Source organism: Mus caroli, chromosome 16 (genome assembly GCF_900094665.2).
Source record: "Mus caroli chromosome 16, CAROLI_EIJ_v1.1, whole genome shotgun sequence".
In the NCBI taxonomy this organism is placed as follows: Eukaryota; Metazoa; Chordata; class Mammalia; order Rodentia; family Muridae; genus Mus; species Mus caroli.
In genome coordinates, this window is record NC_034585.1 from 23,882,485 (window position 1) to 23,892,824 (window position 10,340).

General features: G+C 37.8%; 1 protein-coding gene across 1 annotated transcript in view; it reads left to right on the forward strand.

Moving 5' to 3' along the window:
* Il1rap (interleukin 1 receptor accessory protein) overlaps positions 1-3,420 on the forward strand; it is a 144,335-nt gene extending 140,915 nt beyond the window's left edge. Inside the window, exon 13 of the transcript XR_003835140.1 lies at positions 829-3,420. The gene's annotated coding sequence lies outside the window, so the exon portion shown is untranslated. The remainder of the gene's footprint in view (positions 1-828) is intronic.
* The last annotated feature ends 6,920 nt before the right edge of the window (positions 3,421-10,340 follow it).

The window sequence follows — 10,340 nt, forward strand, 5'->3', positions numbered from 1 at the left end:
ATGTTCTGCTATCTAAAATGGATCTAATATTATTAATCTCACTGGATGATTTTCAGCATTAAATGACATGGTATAAGCTTAATATATATGCATTACTTTTTTATTTTCATAAAATATCCTAATTCAACACAGGTCAAGAAATTATTAGCCGGGATAAGTGGTATTCCCCATGGTGCTCAGCCTGTTATTGATATACTTAGGCATCTAATTTAGGCTTTTAACATACTTTCCAGTACTAACTCTGAAACTAACCCTGGTGGATCCATGTGAAAAAAATATTATTCTAAGTCATAAGTAACTATCTTGTCACAACCATGTACATCACAATAGAAGAAGCAGGTAGCTTAGAGATCTCTATGGAAACAGAACAAGTGGAATGAAGTTTGTATAGGGGGCACCTCTACATGGAAGACAATAACGCAGCTCCTTCACTACTGTGGTTCTTGCTGAAGTTGGGGATCACAGTTCAGCAGTTTGCCTTATTAGAGTATACCCTTTGTAATCGGAATAAGGTAGGTATCCCATGTGTCACACTTGGAAAACTCTTGCCTATGACAACCTTTAACGATTTTCATATTTCCTAGAGTGTTGTTTAGATTATAAGTGGGAAAGATTGAACTTGCCCTAACCTTGACAAGCTGTATTCCTTGAATCATTCATATCATAGCCATTTGTACACATCTGGAAATGCACATTTCTTGCTGCTACTACAATACACTAAATGAGCTTCACAAAGGCTGGGCAGAGCTCCATGTAAACTTCTTGAGTAATTCTGATGTACAAATTGTTTAAGAACCATTAATTTTTACCTCTCTTTTACCCTTGTAGGCTCTGATTTTCTCCAGCCAAGGAGGACCACAAATCATCCTTTTAACAGTGTTTGCAGGCAATAGCTGAAAATAAAGGGCCTGTTTAGCCCTTGGAATTGTCTCAGCATAAGCAAACAATTGAATAGAGTGGTTGGTAGAATGTATTCATAATCTATGAACTATCTAACACTGCTCTTTGGAACTTGGTGGGAGTGTTCCAACCATTGTCTGTATTAGAGTAAGATAAGTTATGCTGGGCTAATACTTCAATAACTTCCCATTACACATCTTATTTTTGCTGATGCTAAGGGTCCAGCTTAGGGGCTTGCAGTTTTGTGTCCTTGCCATGTGCAATGTGTAGCTTGCAGTTGTCCTATTCCTGAGATTAAATTGACACTCCTCATTTTCTTTGATATTTTATTAACTAGAACTATCTCCAGAATTCTGGAGTCATAGAGAAGGCTACAAAATATGTTCTAGCGTCATTGGGAAGACTACATTGGATTTTAGGAACATGGCATAGTCTTCTTCTACAAATGAGATGAGGATGAGATATTTATTAATAACTGATGAAGCTAGGAAGGACTGTCAATCTTCTATCACTCCACATAATAAACAAAAGACTTTAATGTTCACATCAAACCTCAGTGTGCCAAGATATCAAGATGAAACGCCACACAGAAAAGAATAAAGCTTGCATATAAATGCTCTATAAATGAAGGTGTTGACAGACTGTGTTATAATAATTATAGCTTCTGTAAACTTGGTTGAAAAAAAGTTGTAAGTTGCCATATTTGGTTACTTCCTATTTAGTGGCTTAGGTAAGTACTCTAAGAATGTGATGGTTAAACTGTCTGCAAATGAGCCGTTTCATTTTCGAAATTCAGGGAGCCTCAGAAGAATTGAAGGCATTTAGAACACAGCAGAGCATGTAACATGGTCATTAGGAAGCATCATTGATCCATTTATCTGAAGACTTAAACAGGGAATTGCTCAGATAAAGGAGGAGACCAGTACCCATGTGGATGTTATGAAGTCTGTGACTACTCTCCTTATGTTTTCTCTCTTTCTGATTGGGTTCTATTGCCATTAAGTATTTTAACTTTTATACAGATTTTTCTAATGTATACAGTATCATTTGGTAATAATTTAAAGTTCTTTGTTTGGCAAAGATTAATATTTCAGAGCCTTAAGACATGAGAACAGGCTGTAGTGTTGAACAAAGAAGGACTTTGTTTCTTGATGTCTTGAGGAAATTGCTCACCATCCAAAACTCTTCTAAGAATAGTTCACATAGTTTCACTCTAAATATTCCAAACATTTCAAAATTTGAAACTGTAGAGAACAAGTTTCTGAAAAGTTTGCATAGATAGAAAGGTGGAAGTTTGCAAACGATATCTGCCAGCAGATCATGAACTGTACCTCTCTCTCCCTGGATAATGTTTTTTTGAATACTTCATGAATATATGGTAAAAACAATTTTAAACTGTGTGTAGTGTAGTGAAGTGTAGTGTAGTGTAGTGCAATTCCAACACTAGACCATTCTGTGTGTCACCGTTAAGTTCTAGGCCAGCCTGGGATAAATCATGAAATCACCCACTCTAAAACAGGATTAAAATAACCCCTGAATTTCATTTCTTTAACTCATTGATTTATTTTAAATTGTGGTAGCTGTGTATCAGGCTTATCTTGTTTTAGATCCAGGGACAAGTGGTTCTGAGACAGAAGTGAACTTAATCTTTGAGGACAATTGTAGCTACCTGTGGTGTGCCACAGAAACCAACCCTCTCCCAAATGATTTAGATGTTTGATCTTGTGAAGGATAACTGCCTGAAGGGCCTTCATAATTCCTGAACAGGAGTCAGTGAAAATTCAGTAATGATTTGATGAAAAGTTCAGTATGAATTGCACATAGGGAATGAAAGGGAAAAAATATTAATATCATGGATAGTATTCTTCCTCCTTCAAGTGTAAACCTTGAAATTCATTGCCAAATGCTGGAACTGAATTATTTGTTTGAAGGAAAGGATAAAGAAATCCTTTAGCATTTCTAGTTCTTGGCTTTCATATTATTTCATATTGATTATGAGATACTGAGAAGATAACAATAAAAACATAAAATTATAAAAGTAAATAGAATTTCTAACTTAAATAGCCAAAGAACACAATAATAGTCTTAGTGTTTATTATTTTCCTATGATCAGTCCCCTAATGTAGTCACTTGGTTATTGGCAAATTGCATTAAATGATGTCTAAGAAGATCCAGAGGACAATCAAGCCCTATTTCCCTAATTCTAAGCACCAAAATAAGAGGGAAAAGATTGTAAAATCTTCTTGGTACTCACTAGAGTAAATGTTGTGTGGATTTCCGAATTTAGGAAACAAAGGTAGACAGTCATTCCCATTGTAAGCTTTATATTGTATACAAAATTACTTTGGAGTCAGGATGTATGCTTTGGGATAACATTTACTATAGTGAATGTGCATTTCAATAGCACATGTTTGCTCTCAAATTCTCAGTCTCTTCATGTAAAGTGGAAATAATATCTACCTCATTGAATTGTTGTAAGGGTAAAATTATACAATAAATGTGAACTTCTAAAATCTGTAATTACACATGTGGTGGTATTGTTTTGTCGTCGTCATCATCTTCCCATCATCATCACTGTCATTGTCATTGTCCTCACCATTATCGTCATTGTCATCGTCATCATCATCATCATCAGTGTTTCATTAATAGGATCCTGAAGAAAATGATCACTATGGGCACTTCCCAGAACACATCGTCCACCTGTAACCTTTCATATAACAGAGTAGAAAATCTATTTCCATATTGCTATAAGCACTAAAGACAACAAAAGTAGTATCTACAAAGTAAGTAGTAGGACAAGAATCTTGTTTTGTGTTTTTATAACAGGAATTATACTATAGAAACTTAAATCTATGAATACTTATTACATTACAGTTCTGTGGGCCAGAAATATGGCAGGACCTTGACTGTCTGATTCTTGTTCAGTATCACAAACTCTCTTCCAATCTGTGGTCATCTGAGGCTCGAGGGGGGCTCAAGGACCCAGTTTGAAATATGGTCATATAGAACTTAAGGAATCTTCTGTGCCATCTGCATGACCTCATAAGAACTTCCACAATAAGGAGCTTATGTGTCTTTATGACACCTCAACAATCTTCTTGTAGAATATGAACCTGGGATATCAGGCAAGGAATAGTTCAACATGTCCTCCATGACTAGGTCCACTGAGGGACTATATGTTAGCTGATGACTATTTTCTGTGTTAGAAAAGAGCCTAAATGATGTGGGAGAGCCTAGAACAGGAATGAGTTGTTTTTGTTTTTGACCTCTATTCCCCTCTCTCTCTCTCTCTCTCTCTCTCTCTCTCTCTCTCTCNTGTGTGTGTGTGTGTGTGTGTGTGTGTGTGGTGTCTATGTATGTCCCAACCCCTACTTCCTTTTCTCCTCATTAAGAAACAGGAAAAATGGGATGTGGAAACTAGGCCTGAATGATATGAATGGGTCTGTTAAGCCAAGTTATTGGCATAGAATCCTAGGACTAAAATATAACTTACATTGATGGCTGACTTATAAAGATAATGACAATGAGGTATTTTTTCCCAAAAAATATTAATCACTAAGAAAAAGAGCATGCAATTGCTTTCTTTCACATCTCTCAGAATTTCATCATACTTTCAAATAGAATGGTTATATATCAATAACCAAGATGTTTCTCCTTTCTGTAGCTCAGACATGTGAGTTTTCAAAATGTGGGACGTTAGAGCAGTAATCAGTCAGACACCATGGTTCTGGTTCATTGAGTAATAGTAAACAAATCCTGCCCCCTTTTTACATATACCCTGTCATTAGCACTTCACGCTTGGTAATATGGGGAAACATTTAAGAAGAGTGAGGACTCTTCTCTAAATGGAGTGATATTCAGCCTTCCTGCTTTCTACAGCATGCACTTCTCAGTGCAAATCTTGACAGCTAACTGTTGTTTGTAATCTCCTGAAACCACTAGCTCCAAGCAAAAGAACTCCATTATGTGAGGCTTACTCATAGACCAATACCAGAACTGTAATTTTTTTGTCACTTTATATCTCAGGATCTAAGGTTTCATGTTTATAAATGTGTTTAAGCATGCTATAGCATTCTTTCCTTAATGGTGTCAGATCACTTTGTCTTATCCATATGAATTCCTAGTGATCCTTCTTCTGGGCTTTAAACTGCGTGTATGTCATGGCACAAAGCTTTCAGAGCCTGGCTTTAAAATCACATAGTGTATCAGTAACAGCATCCCCAGAGTTAGGAATTCTAGGTTCAGAGGTTCAGATCTTATCTGTATTCCCATTATTGTGATGGCTTGAAGAAGTACTAACTGTGCAATCAAAATAATTTCATCACAACACTCTATGAAGAGGAGCAAAGTTGACAAAAAGGACTTGAGTTGGTGTCTACACTCATCCTGGTGATCCTAATCCAGATAGCCAAAGAGTGTGCAAAGGAGCTCTTACAGGGCAATCACTGCAAAGTCATTACATTCCAAAAATCACTTAAAATCTTCGTTCCTATTCTCTCCAAAATGTCAACAATTTTAGGTATGTAACATTATTGATTATATTTCTGTAACATGCCTTATGTTTTCATGGTTATCTATCTGCATTTCTAACAAAAAGCTTAGAATATCTATTCCATTTCTTCCTTACACAGGAGCTCTTAGAATGCTCCAGGTTCAGTTCAAAGGCTACCAAATCTATGAATTTTTCCCCCAGGCAAGCAAGATGTTACTCCTTACACATGTATAATTCATAATTCTCCTGATACTGAAATATAAACTTCCTAGTGCCTACTTTGCCTGCTGTCTTCTAGTTTCACTGAGAAGAAATTCTATTAGTTCTCTAATTTGAGCACTTAGTGTAGTGACTAACATATATAATTTTTCCACTAATGTTCCTGTGAATTAAATACCATGACAAGTATCATTGAGAGCAAAATAAAAGAGCCTTGCCTATTTCTTTCTCCCACTTCCCTTTCATTACAGATGCAGTGTTCTATCAAAGGCACTGCTTCAGGCTTTTGTTCATCACGGTGTGAAATGAATTCCAATATTGGAATCCTGGGGTTTCCTATACCATATCCAGCACCAGTTAATTCAGTACTCAGTGTAACTTGAGGACAGGTGATCCATGGCCAAGCAAGAGTGGAAAGGTGGCCAGCTGTGTTTTGCCTGGCCTGGGTGCCTCCTCACATTAGGATGGCCAACCTGCTCCTTTTCATCTACAGTAACAACTGATGCAGGGCCCTCGCACTGGGCTCATCAGCAGATGTTCTGCTTGTGATGTTGCTATTAAATAGCTCAAAATGACAGTGCATTGAGTTGTGATAACTACTTTTCTACCTAGAGTGTACATAGAGCTTCTCAGACTAATGACTTGAAGCCATAATCGTTAAACCTGTCTGTTACTTCAAAGTCCAGATTGCGATGGCAAAGTGAAATAGAGTACTGTGTTGATGTAGATCAGGAGAAAATGAAGAGATATGTTCTACATACCTTGTATTGTCCTCTAAGGGCATAAACCTTTCAAGACTGTCCTTCTTATAGCCATTCTCCATATTCCCTGTCATTGCTGAGGGCAGGAACTTTTACATTACCTCAGTGACCTTGTAGCTCTTCCCCAACTCTGTCATAAAACCAACACAAAATGAATCAATCATCCTAGCAGGGCACTTCCATACTAATAGTTGATCCTTTATGTTTTGCTTGATTTTGCATTTCTTAGCCTCAACCCAGTGTCAGAAAAGGATTTTTTTTTCTGTTTTCATATTGTACTTTATACTCAATATTAAATTGTTTGCATCAGGGTGAACATATTCAAGCTGTTATTAAGGTCTAGGAAAACTATTCATCTCGGATGTCCATTTTCAAGGTGACTTTTAAATGTCATTTTGACATTACCAGTAGAAACAATTTTCTTCTATTTAACTGCACATAGTATTCTTCTGAATGTTCATTACCTCATTCATTCTGCAACATGACTTGGTCATCTACTCAAGCTCTTATAAAAATCAGGGAAATGGCCAGGCAGTGGTGGCACATGCCTTTAATCCCAGCACTTGGGAGGCAGAGGCAGGTGGATTTCTGAGTTCAAGGTCAGCCTGGTCTACAGAGTGAGTTCCAGGACAACCAGGGCTACACAGAGAAACCCTGTCTTGAAAAACAAAACAAAACAAAACAAAACAAAACAAAACAAAACAAAACAAAACAAAACAAAAGAATAAATCAGGGAAATGAAAGAACAAAGCAGAACAAGTTCCTAAATTACATTCTAGTGGGAAGTTTTTTAAAAAATCAAAACAAAATAAGGAGGTTTGGTAAAATGACTTGGTATATAAAGTGCTTGTCACACAGGTGAATCCGCAGAAGCCTTGTAAGACTGCATGTGACAGTATGTCTGTGTTCCTAGTATTCTTAAAGTAAAATGAGAGGTAGAAATAGGAACATTGTCAGAAGTTCAGGGGATAGCTAGTTTAGACTGGGGCAAACCAGCCTGTCTCAAATAAGGTAAGGCCAAGAATGGACAACTGAGCTATATGTGCATCCACACGCACACACATGAATATACAAACACACACATCCTACACATAGAAGCATATACAATGACTTTTGTAAAAATCATCATCATATAGGACATGTCACATAATGATAATGAATGGTAATTATAATTCATAATGATAATGAATCAACCCTGTGGCTGGGGTAATAGAATAGAACTTGTAATTTTGAATAGTGTTTATGGATGACTGCTCTAAAAAGACACCTTTGGGATGGAGCTATGGTTAAAATAGGATATGGGACAGATTTAATAGACAATGTAAAACCCCTAAGATATCAAGAGAAAGAGCAAATGTCGCTGTGTTTGGAATATGATAGACAAGTGAAAAACTATGCCTGGAAGCTTAGATAATGAGAAAAGATACCCTTAATGAATTCTTTATAGGTCATTGTAATAGTGTTTTCTTTCTTCCTCATTAAATAAAAAAGGTATCATCCATAGTCTTAGCAGAAGGAAATGAAAAAAATACTAAAACTAGAAATTTGCTAGATCAAAGCAAGTTTGGTGGTATACACCTTTAGTCACAGCACTTTGGAAGGGCTCTGTGAATATGAGGTTAGCCTCTTTTACATAGTGATTTCCAGGCCACTCAGAAGTACATAGTGAGACCTTATGTTCTAGTTAGAGTTCTATTGCTGGGAAGAGACAGTATGAACACAGCAGCTTTTATAAGGCAAACATTTAAGTGAGTCTGACTTACAGTTCAGAAGTTTCGTCATTATAGTCATGGTGGAATGTTTCCATGTCAGGAGGACATGGTATTGGAGAGGTAGCTGAGAGTTCTTCATCTGGATGGACAGGCAGCAGGAAGAGTGAGTTATACTGGTCCTGGCTTGGGCTTTTGAAATCTCAAAGTCCACCTCTAGTGATACACTCCCTTTAACAAGGCCACACCTACTCCAAGATGGCAGTACCTCCTCATAGCACTACAAGGAGTCCATCAGAGTCATTTTTATTCAAATAACCATATATTGTCTTTAAAAAAGTAAAATAAAGGAAGAAAGAAAAAAGAAAAGAACCACAAGAAGATCAACAAATTCAACTATCCTGGACACTTGTGGGCTCCCAGAGATTGAACCCTCAACCAAAGAGCATACAAGGATTGGACCTAAGCCCCCAACACGTATGTAGCAGATATTTAGCATGGTCTTGTTGCTAGTCCTCCAACAACTGAAGCAGGGGCTGTCCCTGACTCTGTTCTCTGCCCATGGATCCTGTCCCCCTAATCAAGTTGCCTTGTCTAGCCTCATTGAGAGAGAATTTTCTAGTTCTGCAGTGATTTGATGTGTTCTCATAGGTTGGTATCCTGTGGAGGGCCTCCCTCTTTTCAGAGGAGAAGGGCAATGGGAAGGAGGAGGAGGAGAGGAGGAGGAACAATAGAAAGAAGAGTACGAAGAGGAAAAGGAGGAAGACGAGGAGGGGGGAAGGAACTATGTGAAGGAGGACTGGGCATGGCTGTGATGTAAAGTGAATAAATAAGTAAATTAATGGAGAAAAAGGAAGAAGAAAAGAAGAGAGGGTGAGTAGGAACAAAGGAGTTAAAGTCTACTAAAATGTCTACTTACTGATATGTGGGGGAAACATAGGAAACCTGGTATGTCATACTATAGTAACTAGTACTTGTAACAGCATAAGGGCCACAAACGCAGACCTAGCATATCAAGGGGCAGCAGTAGTTACAGGAGCTGAATGAAAAATAGACAGATCTGTGAGGCAGAAGATGCAGCCTTCAGTATGGGACATTGCCAGCACCTGTTGACAATGTAGAAACAAGGAGACTATCTGGACCTCACGCTTACTCTGCAATGAATTCCTGGATAGTCTTTCCTTAATGAAACTAAACCAATCTAGAGACCAAGGAATCCTATATAATAGTCCAGCCTCTCAGGGAATAAATACAGAGGAGCAGAAAGGATCTAGAGAGATGGTAGGCTTGTGATCTCTTAGATGGATCAAAGCAGAAAAATATGTTGTTCTTTGTATTTTAGTAAGCTATCTCTGCCTGTTTTGTGGACAGTAAAGTTAAGGACAGGATAATGGAGTTGCAACAAGGCATGAGATAGTGGAGATCTGGATCACATGCTACCAGGGGAGTAATGAGATGTCCCTGTGGTGAGATATGCCTGAAGAGTATAGCTATGAATGTTAAACTGTCATGATCTTCTGACAGATGCAATCAGTAACAGGAAAGCAGAAGAGGCTACAGAATGACGTCATACTTTGGTCTGAGCAAACAGAAAGAACACTCTTGGGGAGAGAGATCGGTAGTTCAGAGTTTTTTGTTGCTCTCCTTGGTTTTGTTTGCTTTTAGTTTAAGATGCATTGGATCTTAAAATGATGTCGTCCAAGGGTGAACTTACTGATGCAAACATGTCATTGAATAGAAAGTTTGCAGAAGGATACAGTCATATTTAATTCATCAAAAAAAAAATCAGAAAACCATTAGTGCCCAAGAGGTAGTACTAAAGCATAAAAGTCCTGTGAGGGGAGGATGATGAGAAGAGTCTAACAAAAGCCTAGAAGGAGAAGATGACTGGGAAAGGTAGAGCCTAGAAGCGAACAAAGTGACAGGGATGATCAATATGCCCTATGCAAGGACTGGATCTAAGTCAGGTCTCTGCTCAGATTTGACTACTGGTTTGATCATTAGGGACTTTAGAAGAGCTTAGTGGAATGAAGGGAGCAAATTCCCAAGGGGAGTATTTCAAGAAAGTAGAGAAGGAGAAGGAGGCTCCAAGAAATTTGAAGTACTCTGGGAAAAGGGGAAAACGTAAAATTAAGTGGTTAGAGGTGCAAGGGGCATCAAGAACGAATTTGTTTCTGCTTTCCATCCTTCTGGGAATAAAGAGACTCCTCTTCTTAATCATTTCTGAGTTTGGTGCAAATGTATTTACCACACTCATGT